This window comes from Pseudophryne corroboree, chromosome 2 (assembly GCF_028390025.1).
Source record: "Pseudophryne corroboree isolate aPseCor3 chromosome 2, aPseCor3.hap2, whole genome shotgun sequence".
In the NCBI taxonomy this organism is placed as follows: Eukaryota; Metazoa; Chordata; class Amphibia; order Anura; family Myobatrachidae; genus Pseudophryne; species Pseudophryne corroboree.
In genome coordinates, this window is record NC_086445.1 from 511,432,747 (window position 1) to 511,449,916 (window position 17,170).

The 17,170-nt window shown below is 46.7% G+C and overlaps 1 protein-coding gene across 3 annotated transcripts in view; it reads right to left on the reverse strand.

Annotated features, from left to right (window-relative positions):
* Positions 1–11,502, reverse strand: part of YPEL2 (yippee like 2) — a 264,310-nt gene extending 252,808 nt beyond the window's left edge. For 2 of the 3 annotated variants that reach the window (XM_063954058.1, XM_063954061.1), the window contains exon 1: positions 11,338–11,502. The gene's annotated coding sequence lies outside the window, so the exon portion shown is untranslated. Of the gene's footprint in view, positions 1–10,953; positions 11,234–11,337 lie in introns of those variants that run through there. The other variant, XM_063954060.1, reaches the window with a different exon arrangement.
* Between the last annotated feature and the right edge of the window lie 5,668 nt (positions 11,503–17,170).

Sequence of the window (17,170 nt, forward strand, 5' to 3'; positions counted from 1 at the left end):
CGCGAAATCCCGAGAAAGAGCTAAAATTATCTATAATGTGCTTTATAGCAGGGATGGAAAATTGGGGGTTAGAGATAAATAAAAGCATGTCATCGGCAAATAGACTGAGTTTCACTTCAGTCGACCCAACGACAATACCAGTATATTCTAGAGACATGCGCAGTGCAGTGGCTAGGGGTTCTATAGCTATAGCAAATAGAAGAGGTGAAAGGGGGCAACCTTGTCTGGTCCCTCTATGGAGGGGGATGGGAGAGGACATATAATTGTTAGAGAGGATTTGAGAGGAAGAGTCATGATAGAGAAGACGTACTGCATGGATGAAGGCCTCCGGGAATCCAAACCTGTGCATGGTGTCAAAAAGGTGATCCCATGTGACTAGGTCAAAAGCCTTCTCAGCATCAAGGGAGAGAAGGGCATAGGGGTTCTGGTCTCCCGAGGTCTCCAACCACTGCATGACAGTCAGTATCTTACGCACATTCACCGTAGAGTGGCGCCCCCAAATAAACCCTGTCTGGTCTTCCTGGACCAGAGAGGGCAAGAGAAGCTTTACCCGGTCTGCCAAGATCTTGGTATATATCTTGTAATCCGTATTCAATAAGGATATAGGTCTATATGAACTGGGAAGCAGGGGGTTTCTCCCTGGTTTATGGAGGATTTTTAGAATCGCAGCGTTGAAGTATAGTGGAGGAGGTGTTCCGGACAACAGCAAGTTGAATAGTTTACAAAGGGGTTTGACCAATTGAGGGGCCAGTATTTTATAGTATTCATTGGTTAGACCGTCAGGTCCAGGGGTTTTGTTTGGTTTCAAACAGTGAATTGCATGGAGCACCTCCTCCTCAGTAATGGGGTTCAGTAGGGGTTGGGATGAGGTAGAAGATAGAGAGGGAAGCGTAAGGGAAGACCAGAAAGAGTGTTGTTGTTGGTAATCAATAGAGGGTTCAGAATATAGTGAGGAATAAAAGGACTGCAGAACCTCAGACACCTGGTCACAATCATGTACCACAGTGCCGTCAGCCCTAGTTAGAGCATGGATAAGTGTTGGGGGATGTTGACCTTTCAGGAGATTTGAAAGCAATCGACTAGATCAGTGGTTCTCAAACTCGGTCCTCAGGACCCCACACAGTGCATGTTTTGTAGGTATCCCAGCAGGTGCACAGGTGTATTAATTACTCACTGACACATTTTAAAAGGTCCACAGGTGGATCTAATTATTTCACTTGAAATTCTGTGAGGAGACCTGCAAAACATGCACCGTGTGGGGTCCTGAGGACCGAGTTTGAGAACCTGTGGACTAGATCGATTGCCGAATTTATGAAATCTACATTGAGACATAAATGTTAATTTAGATTCGGTTTGGGTTAAGAGTTTGTCAAAAAGGGATTTCTGTTCATGGTAGAGTTTTCTGGTAATTGGGGTGGGGGACTGCGTGAACGCTTGGTAGGCGTCAGTAAGTTTAGATTGAGCATCAAGGTACAGAGCTTGTGTGTCTTTCTTATGTTTGGAGGTGAAGGAGATGATAGCACCTCTTAGTACTGTCTTAGACGTCTGCCAGAACAGGAGCGGTGATTCCTTCTCTGCAGTTATATTACAATGTGTGAAGTCAGCCCATGATGCCTCCAGCATATTTCTAAATTGAATGGAATTGGTCAGGTGGGATGGGAAGCGCCATTGTCTGACAGGGCCTCTATTGGGGAAGGTGGCGAGAGCCATCCAGCAGACCGCATGATCCGACAAGGACACCGGTTCAATTTCAGAAGTTTGCACCCTGGTAAACATAGAAGCCGAGATGAGCAGATAATCGATTCTCGACAGTGTACCATGAGCAGCCGATAAACAAGTGTATTCACGGTCGACTGGATGACAGGCTCGCCACACGTCCACCAAGTGCAGCTGCGACATTAGATATGGTAAACCATATTTGGGAGTATAACGGCTAGATCTGGATTTGGTGTTCCTATCAAGAGCATTGGATACAGTAGAGTTAAAGTCACCTGCGAGTATCACCTGTTTATGAGAGTGTGGGTGCAGTTTAGCGGCAATGGACAGAAAAAAGGGTTGGGGATCGATATTGGGGGCGTATACATTACACAGTAGAAAGCGTGAGTCATCTAGAGTGGCGTCTACAATGAGGTATCTGCCTTCAGTATCAGATTGGCAGGAGTGAAGGTCTACTTGGACGGAGCGTCTAATCAAAATGAGTACCCCACGGGCCTTGGCAGTAAATGGGGCGGACGCCAGCACTCTCCAGCCCAGGCAATTGAGCTTGTCAATCTCAGGGGGAAGGAGATGAGACTCCTGGAGGAATGCAACATCTACATGTAGTTTAGATAAGTAAAGTAAGATTTTCTTCCTCTTTATGGGGGAGTGGAAGCCACCTACATTATATGTGCAAATTTTTAAACTGGTCATCATTCTGCTGAAGAAAGGTATGGTTCATGGCAATAAATAAAACCGATAATATCATATCTACAAAATACATTGCTATCATGGACATAGAAAACCAACAGGACAAGACACAGAGAGGAGAGAACAATGGGTAGAAAAAGTGGGGGAAAGTAAAGCAAAGGATCCAGAAAAGAATGGATCAAAGGATTAGCATCAAAAGTGCACTTCAGGTACAAAGATAATCTAAATTGACCTATAGTTCGCCAATTGGAGAACCAGATAAGAACTCCAGGCTTGCCCCAGCCCTGGTACTGAAAAATAATAAGCATAGCTTATATATGGCATAAACAAAACATAACTTAGAATAATATGTGGAAAACTTTAGGTGGAAGGCGCCTTAAAAGAAGGATCCCATTCAGAATGGGATTAATGATGAAATGGCACCCGCCATAGCATTTACGCCGGTAAGAGAGGCGTCTCCTCCCACCAATAATTTCAAGAACTTCTAGCGATTAACAGCTATAACATAAACAGATATATCAAAGTAATAGAGTAATCGCCAGTAAAGGAGGAGATAACATCGCTAAGGAATTTTATAGCCGTGGTTAGCAGTCAGGAGTCGAGTCCGTTGAGGGCTGGCGCAGTGAGGAACGGCCGTTCTCCTCTTCCAGTAGATATGCTTCCGCATCAGCCACGGTGGAGAAGTCTGTAAATGAAGATCCTTTGAACAGGCGTAATCGTGCTGGGTATATAAGAGCAAATTTTCTATTTGCTTTTGCTAGGCGGGAACAAAGTGGGGTGAATTCACGTCGTGCCCTGGCCACCTCTGCCGAATAATCTTGGAAGATAAAAATCTTCACATCGTTCCATTGTAAGTTCCGCTTACGGCGAGACGCAGACCAGATGGTGTCTTTGTGGATGTAATTTAGACAACGGAAAATAACAGCTCGGGGTCGGGAATCCTGCGTAGGCCTTGCAGGACCAATGCGATGGGCCCTCTCCACAATCATACCCGTGCAGGAATCTTGGATATCAAGCAGATCTGGCAGCGTGTCTTGTATGAAGGAAAGGAGTGCTGGCCCTTTAAGGGCTTCGGGTAGCCCAACAACCCTCAGATTATTTCGACGTGATCTATTCTCGAGATCGTCGACCTTATTAAGAAGCTGGTAATGGGATTTCTGAAGAAAGGCGCACTGTTCCTTTAAATCGGCAACGTCATGAAATGTCTCCCCAAGGCGCTGTTCATTAGCCTGCACCCGTTTGGAAAGCTGTTTAAACTGTGATTTGATGTCATGCACTGCCTGTGTGACTTTGGCAGCATGAGATTCCATAATAGGATTAATGGAGTCCTGAATTGCCTTTACCATGTCAGAGTATGTAATTGGGCCCTCAGCCTGCTCTGTAGTCTTATTAGACTTCTGTGTAGAGGGGGCAGCATGTACAGGGAGAGCTGTGTTCACAGAGGAGTCAGAGGAGGAATGTAACTCACGATCTGTGTGTATTTGCTGCTGCTGCGGATGTGTCTGCTGTCCGGCGGCCATCTTGGATTCCCCTTTCGTTTTTGCAGGCCGTTGTTTGAGGGGCTTAGCCGCTTCTGGGGCGGCCAGGAAGCGCTCCATCAGGTGCCAGAGGTGTTCCCACAGGCAGGTGAGCGGTTCTGGAGCGGGCTGTAACGCTATGTGCAGCGTACAAGCTAGCGCGGGCTGGGGCGGCACACGGAGCTCACACTGCTGCACGCATCGGCGCCGTACCCGGAAGTCTCAAGTCCATGTTTTAAGGATACCCATGTTTGAGCGCAAATGGCTTAATTAGCACCTCAGTAAATTTAACTTCCCCATCAGCTGTGCTGTATAGCCAACGCACCCATGATATATTGGCCAGTTTTTACCAAGCATTAGGGTGTCTTGAGGACCAGGTATCTAGACCACCGGCCTAGAGGAAAAAAGAAATGTGCGATATCACTGACAGCAATTTAGGACAATTGGGGAAAAGGGTGGCTCCCCTAACAAGTTAAGGAAAGGTCTGGCAGAGAGATGCCAGTCATAAAAGTTGACTCCTATCCTGCACAAAGGAAAAATAAAAAACAAACTATATGGGTTATGAAGCAGTGAAAAGAATTGAGAAGTGTGCCAGTGGACAGGTTGCCCATACATCCACCTAAGGGTCAAACCTTGTAAAAGAGTAGAGAAGTGCACATAGCAACTAATCAGCTGCTACATATCATTTCATATAAAGTACTTGATAAATGCCAGCCAGAAGCTGACTGACTGCTATGGACAACTTCTCCACTTGTTAGAAGGCTTGATACATTGTACTCATGTCTAGTGTACACATTTTCTGAGCTAGGTACAGGTTTGTTTGTTTTTTTTAAATTAGTGTCCCTTTAAAATAAAAGTAAAAACCTTAAAACTGCACATGCACACAGCGATAATCCTGCATGAAACTACTTTCCCACAAGACACTGCATACATGGCCTCTAATGGATCACTGATCCCAATCTGATAGACAAGTCATCAATCTGGTCTTCATGAAAATGTGGTAGGGCAATAACTGCAATTTGGTAGTGTGAGCAGACATTGGGATGTAGTCACGATCCTGGCGGCCAGCATACAGACGCCGGGATCCCGCCGGCAGGAGGACAAGGGCTAGTCCCACTCGTGGCTGTCTATAACACCCATAGAGTGGGAATATAACCTGTATCCTGACGTCGGCATCCCGACCGCCGGTATCCTGAACCCAACCCCAGACATTGTATGTCAGCTCACATCGTGGTCCCAGGGACTAACCTGCTTATGTAATGAATGGATCTGTCTACCCTGGCAGCACACATTTGGCCAAATTGTACTTCGCCACTCTGTACTTGTGCAAAGCTGCTGCATCTAAAAGGTGGGTACACAGCTATACAATTCGCAGCTGATCGGGTTAGCGCTCCCATCAGCCAGGCAGTGTGTGTAATGAGCCATGACCTCCTATGAGGCAGGGGGTAGCCGCTTCTCTATGGGGATTAAGAGGTTGCATGTACAGCACGAGATGCCACCTCCCGATCCCGACCACTGCAGGAGCGTTACAAGCTGTTTATAAGCCAACGCTCCTACATCGGCACATCGTACACACATATACAACGGACGGCCCGTACTCCCAATATAGGGAGAACGGGTCAAGGATTGTATAGATGTGTACCCACCTAATCCGTGCACAAGCAACCTAAAGGGGCAAACAGTATTTATGGAAATTATTTTTTTAAAGTTATTTTTCCGGTGAAATACTGTACCCCAAAAAACAAACTCTTTGTGGGATCCCTGCCAAATGTGCGCTAGATGACTGCTGCAGTCCCTACAATGTATTGTTCTACAACACTAGGTTATGGGTCACTCTCCAGACATTGTTAAACAAAAAACGTCAGCTAGAAGCTGTAGGTAAACAGCTATAAATCACTTAAACTAGGACAATTATATTTATTTCTAAGATCATGTAACATGACAAAAAAAAATAAAAAATCTGCACCACTAATTCATTCATCTGAAGATGCCCTATAGTAAAAAAGCAGGCCAGTTACCAAGGTAAAGCAGGAACAATTCCAGAATAGGTGCACAGGAAAAATGTATAGCATTTAATATCTAAAGCAGGACACTGAAATTACAAATTGCTCAGTTTATACGGGATTCACAGATTTGTACTGGATAAAAACAAATCCGTTATCTAAGATTCAAAAAGATAATTGCTTTTTGGCAAAAAAAAAAATAAAAAAATATATGAAATTTTGAGATGTTTGCTTCTGTTCAAAAATTAATCTCTACTAAAATTTTATTCTGAACTTTCTTTTATAGGAATGATTTAATTTTACATATTTTTACACAGACAGGGGGCATATGTATTAAAAGTTTTGGAAGTGCTGTGATTTTTTTTTTTTTTTTTCAGTTTACATTGCAGCAGGGATAATTATGTTTTACATGATTATTTATCCCTGCTACATACTGGGACAATACTAGTGATAACCGCTGTCCCTGCAAGTTCCATCCGGGGATATCATAGGAGTCTTTCACATTTTTGAAAGACTACTAATGGGAAACGGACACTGCGCATACACACTGTCAGTTTCTGGTGGCTGCAAGAAAGGGATCGTAAGATCCCTCCCTTTCAAATCTGCCTCCATATAAGAGCAGTTATGCCATCTGGTGTAAACCATTGGGACAAAACTCTGATAAGCGACGTTTCAGATATTGGTACACAGGGGTCAGAACAAGATGTACTAAGCAGTAAAAAGAGTGAAATGATCCAGTGGAGGCGTTGTCAATGGCAACCAATCAGCATTGAAGCAACATTTATAATTCGCATACTATAAAATTATGCAGAGCAGATGATTGGTTGCCATGGGCAACTTCTCCACTGGCTTACTTCTCCACTCTTTTCACTACATCTCTAATACCCCTTTTCCACCTACTGAGCACGGGTCGCAGCCGGGAGCCTGACACGGGTGCTACCCGGCTGCGGCCCGTGCCCAGCCCCCTTTCCCACTGCGCTCACCAACCCGGCATATTGCCGGGTTGGTGACGCTGCTAGTGACGATGGTGCCATTCCATACAGTGTAAACGGGAGCCGTGTCACATCGACACGGCTTCCATTTACACTACAACCCTACCCGGATCATTCCCATGTCCTACCCAGGTAGTTACCCGGGTAGGATTCACGGGTCACTTGATTCGGGTTTTTGCGGGGGGACCCTTTTCCACTAGCCAAAAAAACGGGCAAATGCACCACCCCCCGTGCATTTACCCGTGTTTTTTGAGCTAGTGGAAAAGGGGTATAAGTCCTCATTTTTAATAATGCAGTGCTAACTAACCTTTTACAAGAGATTTATGTAAAAACTCCTGCATTAGGCTGTTGATACATAAAAGTGTGCAGTAACTGAAGTATCTGCAGAATTTTACGAAACACCAGCTTGATTTTAATCTACCAATACTATAGAACACATCATAAATACAAAAAGCTTTGGGCTAGGCAAACCAAATGCATTAGCAGTAACAATGTTAGCAGAATACATACAGTTAGACTCCATTCTTTAAATTAGCATTGCTATACTGTTTGGAATCATCAGTTTTGAAGGGCATAACATTTACTGAGCAATTAAGAAGCACTTAAAATCATTTAGGAAGCAGGATTCCATTTGCCAACGATAAATTCAGTTTTCTAAAAATAAATAAAAAAAGAACCCATGACACTCAAAACCCAGAAATACTTCTTGCCTGCTGTTAAACTGCTCAGTGAGCAAATCTGTGCATATACAGTACCAAGCTTCTCCAAGTACATAGGGCCCAATTCTGATATGGACAATATTCTCAGTGCTGTTGCGTCTTTGGGTGCAGCAGTGATGAGAAAATATTCTAATTTTGCAGGATGTGTCTGAGGGCCAAAGACGCCCATTGCAAGCATCTGCGGTCTGAGTGTTGCATTAGAAGATGCAGCATCGGATCACCATCGAGACCAACGGTCGCAGCTCTCAGCCATCTGAGTAAGCCTCAGAACTTCTTAGCCGGGGACAGGAAGTCCGCATCTGAAGACACAGATCCTAGCCATGCCTACAAAATGGGGGCAACACATCCCCATTTTGTAGAACAGTCCATACTGCGACCCCCTCTCCATCCTGCAGCATGTCAATCATGCTGGGGCTAAGGTGGGACTGCCAGGGATCTCGCAAAAGGAGACCGGCGCATGCCATCTCTTACAACCTGGTTTGCGTACATAGCTGAATGAGGCCCATAGTTTCAGCATGTGCACTCAGTATGATTTTCAGTACAATGTAATGAAAGGAACAACTTGCAGCCATTGAAATTAAAAGACAAGTTAATCAACTATGAAGATGCATCTATTGTACAGTGTCCTTATCCTGACAGGAGTAAAATATATGTTTGGCATTGTACTGTATATAGCTCTTCTGCCCTATGTTGCTAAACATTTTAGGCTAAAGGACCCCATCCACTAGTGCGATATGGCCTGTTTTCATGCGATTGAGACGAATTGCATGAGAAGTGTCACATTGCATGTCCTTTTCGTACGATTGCGATGCGAGCTCCCGTATGTCTCCTATCGTAATCGCAGATCACACGAGCTGCCCATTATATTTATCTCAATTGCACAGAAATAGGTCTAAGGGCCCCATACACTGGGACGATTTTACACAATTCCGATATATCCGTCTGATATATTGTATGAAATTGTGTACAATCGTATGCGTTTTAGATCGTATCCAATCTGATGCGCGTCCCCGTGGCTGTCAGATAGGATCCCCTAGGTCGTTGGTGCTGCACTAATGATATATCAGAATTGGATGGAATCGGATGAAAAAAAGTGTGTTTTTTGTGCATGTGATATATCGCATGCGATGTGTCACAGGGAAGTTAGACTGGAATTCTCAGGACACTCCCAGCCCCCATAGCACTTTATCCAGCCCATCAGATATATCTCATGGTACAATTGTATGCCGTACGATATATTGCATGTGATGTATAGCGGCTTCATCAATCGCATGCAATATATCTTATGCAACAATAGCACAAAAGTACCAAATCGTATGGAATCACTCCCAGGAAGGTCCCGGGGGACTTCAAGGGAAATTACATCCGACTTCAGCCTCAGACATATCGTTGTAGTGTATGGGGCCCTTTAATAATGTAAGATTGCATGAGATAAATCACATGTAAAAAATACACTCAAGTAGCAAATCGCAATCGCAGGGCTCCCGGGAAGCTGCCGACCAGATTGCAGGAAAAATGGATCCAACTCATTGCTGAGATAAAACTCCCTAGTGGATGGGGGCATTAAGATAGCCCGACTAATATCCTTCAATAGATCTGCTGTCATGGATCCTGATGGGCATAGGAAAAACACCTCGCTTATGATCAATCCCAAATACAGTTTACAACACATACAGGTTGAGTATCCCATATCCAAATATCCCGAAATACGGAATATTCCGAAATACGGACTTCTTTGCGTGACAGTGATATAGTGAAACCTTTGTTTTTTGATGGCTCAATGTTCAAACTTTGTTTAATACACAAAGTTATTAAAAATATTGTATTAAATGACCTTCAGGCTGTGTGTATAAGGTGTATATGAAACATAAATGCATTCTGTGCTTAGATTTAGGTCCCATCACCATGATATCCCATTATGGTATGCAATTATTCCAAAATACGGAAAAATTTGATATCCAAAATACCTCTGGTCCCGAGCATTTTGGATAAGGGATACTCAACCTGTAGTATATTATATAGGCTTCCATTTTAGATATTTTTTAGGTTCAAAGGAACATGAAGACCTCCCTACTAATTATCTTTATGTATGCATTTATTCTCGCTCATGTTCCGGATATAGATTTAGCTCATTGTGCAGCACAGACTAGCTGTCCGGAGACTTACAAAACAACAACAACAACAACAACAACAACAACAACAACAACAACAACAACAACATTATACGAGCCGTGCTTTAAAGATATATGTAAGTAGATCCCCACTGTGACAAAACTGCAGCCAGATTAATAACCAATGCTCACTTCTGCACAGGGGATAAAGTCTGGATTATTGTACAGAACAGAATACCATTCATATAAACCATAAAGTTTTTTTCTTTTTTAAACCCTTTTAATTGGGATACATTTAAAGGAATTCTGAACACATAATTTACATAATTATACACCTCTTGAGACGGTTTCTGAAATGGGGTGCTTAGGAGAAACATTAGCTGTGATCCCATGCAGGTATGTAGGTAAGGCCACTAAATATACAATGGGAAGTCCACCAACAGTTCTCAGCAATACATATTCCAAGTATAATACCAATGTATACTTCCTGCATATAAACTAAAGTCACTTTTAGGAAAAGCACATTCACACAAATTGTAACCTTTTGTAGAATGCCAGAAACCACACACTTGTCATTCAAGGGAAAGTGCTCTTATGGGCAACACTGAGTGTGAGTGCACTACCAATACTAGAATTCACCAGCATTTGTAGCCTCAATAATATCTGTTTTGTAAAGCAAAACAAGCAGCCTTTCCCCAGCCCCACTTCCTCCTCCAGAGCAGTAGCACAGGGGTGAGCCCTCCTCCTCCTCCTCTGTCAGTGTGTTGGTAAATAAGACAGTCACATGGACAGTTCCATTTAGCAACCTTCACGATATCCTCCTTCAGGCTCGTCTCTCCGAGCAGGCCCAGCAATGAGCGTGTACAGTACAGACTGCAGGAGGCATGCTAGGAATGCAATGTAAACAGCACCCAGGACAAGTCTGACCAGCTGTCAGCAGCCAGCACTGCCCACCACTATACGCAATGGCCAGGGCATCACCGCCACTGCCGCACACATGCTGGGGGACGTGGCTGCTGCCGGGTTAGGGCAATCTCGCCAACTCCCCCAGGCGATGCTGTCACTAGAGCATGTGTGCCCGATATATACCCCGTGTGTGTCCCCTAATGTGAGCAGCCTGCTCCCGCCGTGACGCCGACACACTGCAGGTGCGCCCTAGCCTGGCGCTGCCACTGCGCACTGAGCGGCCACATCTCCGTACTTACACAAGTGCGGCGGGCACCGGCCTGGGGGCTGCCAGGGTAGACTGTGTGGTAGCTGCGTGGTCTCCAGCGCAACGCTAGTCTCTGCCAGTCACACACCAGCGCACGGCCGGGGAGCAGCGCACATCGTAGTAGGCGCAGATCTCCGGCGCTGCTGCAGCGGCTTACCCGGCCAGGTGAGAGCGGGCACGTACAGGCAGGGGGCAGCCTGGCGCAAGACGTTAGCAGCAGTATATCCGCAGAGGCCACACGAGCTGGGTGCGAGCCCCAGTACAACTCTTATTCCTCTTGCGCATGTTTTGCTGGCTGACAAGTCGCACTCCTGCACAGCTATTCCTGTCACATCATGCCCGGCGACTCAAACACACACACAGCCCCCGCACTTACTGTGCTCGGCCAGACGTTACACAGTGTCCCGGGTGGCAGTGGCCATGCAGCAGCTAAAGTCACTTTCCAGCCAGATCTGCATTTGAGCCCTATGCAGTTATACACAAGAACAACCGAACCAGCTAACGGGTAAGTGGCACCTGGATCCACCTATACGTAGCAGCAAGCGGATAGCAACACTGCAGCTATTGGCTTCTATGCGACGCGGCCCCTTTCCTTAATAAGCCTATCAAAAGCGAAATCGAACGTCTGCCCCGCCCTCACCATATAAGCCCCGCCCCCAGTGTACGCGCCTCTGGCACAAGCAGCATATGGTTTGGTTGCATGAGCGAGACAACAGCTGTACAGCAGGCAGCCAATGGGTGATCAGACTGAGCTGCCAGCATGGGGATCCCGTAGGAGGCAGAGCCAGCAGCGGCAGCAGTAGAACACCCAGGATACAGACCCAGGAGCAGCGGCTGTAGTGAAGGGGCCCGCAGCCGGCTTATCGGCTGTTATGCTTGGTGCCCGCAGATGCGACGTGCGTGCCTGATGTTTGTCCATCACCTCCGCAGTCTGCGCGGCTTTCCCTTACCGATACACATGATGTGCCCTCTTCCTGCTGTATGCCTTCTGTTGTCCCTTGTGTGAAGTGATTTTGCTATTGTGTGCCATCCTGTGCTGCTATAGTGTTGTCACCAAAGTGTTTTTCAAGTGCTGTATATTACTTTTCTATTTTCTTACTTTTAGCATCATCACTAGTAATCATAGGTGTGCCACTCGTGGGAATAAATGCTCAGACTTAGCGCCGATATATCAACGTTTTGGTTGTATTACCGTCTTGAAGACGGTGATACAACCGAAATGTTGATATACTTGCGATGAGTCTGAGAATTTATTCCTGTGAGTGCCACACCTATGATTACTATATGACCGTTGTTCTACTGCTGTGAGGGCACCGGGGACGTTTACCACATGGATTCGTGTGCGTGCCGGGTACTGTTGTTAAATAAATAAATATATATTTCTCATACGTCCTAGAGGATGCTGGGGACACTTCAAGAACCATGGGGTATAGACGGGATCCGCAGGAGACATGGGCACTTTAAGACTTTCAAAGGGGTGTGAACTGGCTCCTCCCTCTATGCCCCTCCTCCAGACTCCAGTTTTAGAATTGTGCCCAGGCAGACTGGATGCACTCGGAGGAGCTCTACTGAGTTTCTCTGAAAAAGACTTATGTTAGGTTTTTTTATTTTCAGGGAGACTGCTGGCAACAATCTCCCTGCTTCGTGGGACTTAGGTGAGAGAAGTTAGACCTACTTCCAGTGAGTTAAAGGCTCTGCTTCTTGGCTACAGGACACCATTAGCTCCTGAGGGTTTGGAACACTAGGTACGCCTAGGGGTTCATTCCCGGAGCCTGCCGTCACCCCCCTTGCAGAGCCAGATGTCAGAAGACAGGTGAGTAGAAGATCAGAAGACTTCAGTGACGGCTTTGAGGTACCGCACAGCGATCGCGTGTGCGCGCCATGCTCCCACACACAGCGGCAGTACAGGGTGCAGGGCACGGGGGGGGGGGGGGGCGCCCTGGGCAGCATATAAAACCTCATATGAGACTGGCAAAGAGTGGTATAAACGCCTAGGCACTAAATCCTAACCCCCGCCAGCATAAATATGTAAAATAAATAGCGGGGCTGAAGCGCGCCATTAAGGGGGCGGGGCTTAGCCCTCACAGCTCTACTCAGCGCCATTTTCTCTTCAAGAGATGCTGGTCCTTCCTCAACACTGCTGTACAACAGCAGGGTGCAAAAGGGAGGGGGCGCAGTTAATTTGGTGCAAAATAAGTTAATTATATAAGCGCTACAGGTCTAAGGCAATATATAAGAGTTTCAGAACCGGGATAAGCACTGGGTTGTGAGCTAGCAAACTCCCTTTGCGTTTCTCTGACAGGCTTTACTGTGTGTCTGTCCGTTATATATGCCTAGTGTGGCTGTAGGTGTCGGTACACGTGTGTCGGCATGTCTGAGGCTGAGTGCTCTTCCCAGGAGGAGACTGTATTAGGGATAGAAACGGCTGTGGGAGTGACCCTGTCGGCACCGCCGACTCCTGATTGGGCAAATGTGTTGAATGCTTTGAATGCTAATGTGGCTCTTATTAGTAAGAGATTAGACAAATCTGAGTCTCAAAACCAGGCATGGAAGAAATCTGTGGAGGTTGTGTTATCACAAGTCCAGACCCCCTCGGGGTCACATAAGCATTAGTTTACTCAGTTGGTAGACACCGATACTGACACGGACACTGACTCCAGTGTCGGCTCTATCACGGTTGTCTAAAAAGGTGGCTCTACCGTCTCCTGACACGGCAGCCCTTAAGGATCCTGCGGATCGTAGACAAGAAAATACGTTAAAATCCATTTACGTCACCACTGGTACACTACTCAGACCAGCCATTGCATCTGCGTGGGTGAGTAGTGCTATCGAGAAGTGGGCAGATAATTTGTCATCTGATATACCCTGGAGAGGGATAGCATCCTTTTAACGCTGGGTTATATCAGGGACGCTGCAGCCTACCTAAAAGGAAGCGGCGAGAGATATTGGCCTTTTGGGATCAAAGACCAATGCCATGGCAGTTTCAGCTAGGAGGGCATTGTGGATTCATCAATAGAATGCTGATGCTGACTCTAAGAAAGCTATGGAGTCTCTACCGTATAAAGGTGGTGTTTTGTTTGGTGACGGCCTCGCTGATTTGGTAGCTACGGCTACCGCGGGTAAATCGTCTTTTCTCTTACGTCCTAGAGGATGCTGGGGACTCCGTAAGGACCATGGGGTATAGACGGGCTCCGCAGGAGATAGGGCACCTAAAAGAACTTTGACTATGGGTGTGCACTGGCTCCTCCCTCTATGCCCCTCCTCCAGACCTCAGTTAGATTCTGTGCCCAGAGGAGAAAGGGTACAAAGCAGTGAGCTCTCAAGAGTTTGCTGTTTTAAAGAATTTTGTTAGGTTTTTTATTTTCAGGGAGTCCTGTTGGCAACAGGCTCCCTGCATCGTGGGACTGAGGAGAGAGAAGCAGAGCTGGCTTGTAAGGTTGGGCACTGCTTCTAGGCTACTGGACACCATTAGCTCCAGAGGGAGTCGGAACACAGGCCTCACCTGGGGTTCGTCCCGGAGCCGCGCCGCCGTCCTCCTCACAGATGCCGAAGATAGAAGCCGGGTGAGTATTGAGGAAAAGACTTCAGGCAGCAGAAGACATCAGATCTTCATGCGGTAAGCTGCGCGCCATTGCTCCCAGTCACACACACACAAGAGGCACTGTAGGGTGCGGGGGGGGGGGGCGCCCTGGGCAGCAATAAACCTCAATTTGGGCATAAATATGTTGGATTAGGCTGTGGGACAGTAAATCCACGGACCCCCGCCATTTTCTTACAATATCATGAGGGGACCGAAGCCCGCCGTCGGGTGGGCGGGGCTTGATCCTCGGCACTAACCAGCGCCATTTTCTCCACAGAGGCTGCATGAGAAAACGCTGGCTCCCTGTTCTCTCCCCTGCTGAGCTTCACAGGCTGGAAAAAAAAGGAGGGGGGCACATTGGCGACGCAGTGAGTGGAGATTAACATTATAAATATATAACAGCGCTATCTGGTCATATATTCCAGTGTTTGGGCGCTGGGTGTGTGCTGGCATTCTCTCTCTCTGTCTCCCCTAAGGGCCTGGTTGGGGTTTTGTCCCCTTATAGGTAACTCCCTGTGTGTGTGGGGTGTCGGTAAGTGTGTGTCGACATGTCTGAAGCGGAAGGCTTCTCCAAGGAGGAGGTGGAGCAAATGAGTGGTGTGTCCCCGTCGCTGGTGCCGACTCAGGATTGGATGAGCATGTGGCATAGGTTAAATGCAAGTGTGACATCTTTACATGAGAGGCTTGATAAGGCTGAATTAAGGGGAACATCAGGGGGTCAATCCTCGGATTGGACCGATTCACAGGGCCCGTCGGGGTCTCAAAAACGTCCCTTAGCACAAGACACTACTACCGACACGGACTCTGATTCCAGTGTCGATTATGACGAAGTAAAATTGCACCCTAGGGTGACTAAAACCATTCAGTGTATGATTGTGGCAATTAGGAATGTCTTGCATATTGTGGATGAACCCTCGGTCCCCGACACAAGGGTACACATGTTTAAGGAAAAGAAACAGATTATAAATTTTCCCACATCTCATTAATTAAATGAATTCTTTATAAAAGCTTGGGAGACTCCGGAGAAGAGGCCGCAGATCCCCAAAATAATTTATATGGCATACCCCTTCCCTAAACAGGACAGGGAGAGTTGGGAATCACCTCCCACTGTGGACAAGGCCCTGACGCGCTTGTCCAAGAAGGTGGCGCTACCGTCTCCTGACACAGCTGCCCTTAAGGACCCTGCAGATCGCAGGCAAGAAACTACCTTAAAGGGTATTTATTCTCATACGGGTGCTGTACAACGACCGACGATTGCGTCGGCATGGGTGTGTAGCGCAGTTGCAGCTTGGACAGATGAGCTGACAGATAATTTTGATAGTATGGATAAGGATACTATATTCTTAACTATAGCCCATATAAAAGACGCAGTCTTATTTATGAGGGATGCTAAAAGAGACATTGGATTGCTGGCTTCTAGGGCCAATGCCATGTCGATATCGGCGAGACGCTCCTTATGGACTCGCCAATGGACGGGTGATGCGGATTCCAAAAAGCATATGGAAGTACTACCCTATAAGGGTGATGTATTGTTTGGGGATGGGCTGACGGACCTGGTTTCCACAGCTACAGCAGGTAAATCAAATTTTTGACCATATATTCCCCAACAGCAAAAGAAAATTCCACCCTACCAGATGCAGTCCTTTCGGTCGCACAAGTCCAGAAGAGGTCTGGGATCCTCCTTCCTTGCCAGAGGTAAGGGCAGAGGCAAAAGAGCACCTGCTTCGGCAGGCGCCCAGGAACAAAAGTCCTCCCCGGCTACTCCAAAACCCACAGCATGACGCCGGGACTCCCCTGAGGGAGTCCGCACCGGTGGGCGCACGTCTTCGACTTTTCAGCCAGGTCTGGGTCAGCTCAGACCTGAATCCCTTGGTGTTAGAAATAGTTTCCCTGGGTTACAAACTGGAATTCGAAGAGGTGCCCCCACGCCGATTTTTCAAGTCGGCCCTACCAGTTTCCACGTCGGAACGGGATGTAGTGTTAGCTGCAATTCAGACGCTGTGTATACAGCAAGTGATAATCAGGGTTCCCATGAACCAGCAGGGAAGAGGTTATTACTCAACCTTCTTTGTGGTCCCGAAACCGGACGGTTCGGTCAGACCTATCTTGAATCTGAAATCCCTAAACCTGTACATAAAAAGATTCAAATTCAAAATGGAATCGCTCAGAGCGATAATAGCCAATATGGAGGAGGGGGAGTTTATGGTGTCTCTGGACATAAAGGATGCGTACCTTCATGTCCCCATATATCCCCCCCATCAAGAATTCCTGAGATTCGCTGTACAGGATTGTCATTACCAATTTCAGACATTGCCGTTTGGACTTTCCACGGCCCCGAGGATTTTCACCAAGATAATGGCGGAAATGATGGTGGTCCTGCGCAAGCATGGAGTCACAATTATCCCATATTTGGACGATCTCCTGATAAAAGCGAGATCAAGGGAGAAATTGCTGAGCAGTGTGGCGCTCTCTCTGAGAGTGCTCCAGCAACACGGTTGGATTCTAAATCTACCGAAGTCACAGTTGATTCCGACAACTCGATTACCGTTCCTAGGTATGATACTGTATACGGAACAAATTAAGGTCTTCCTTCCAATGGAGAAAGCCCAGGACATCCAGAACATGGTCA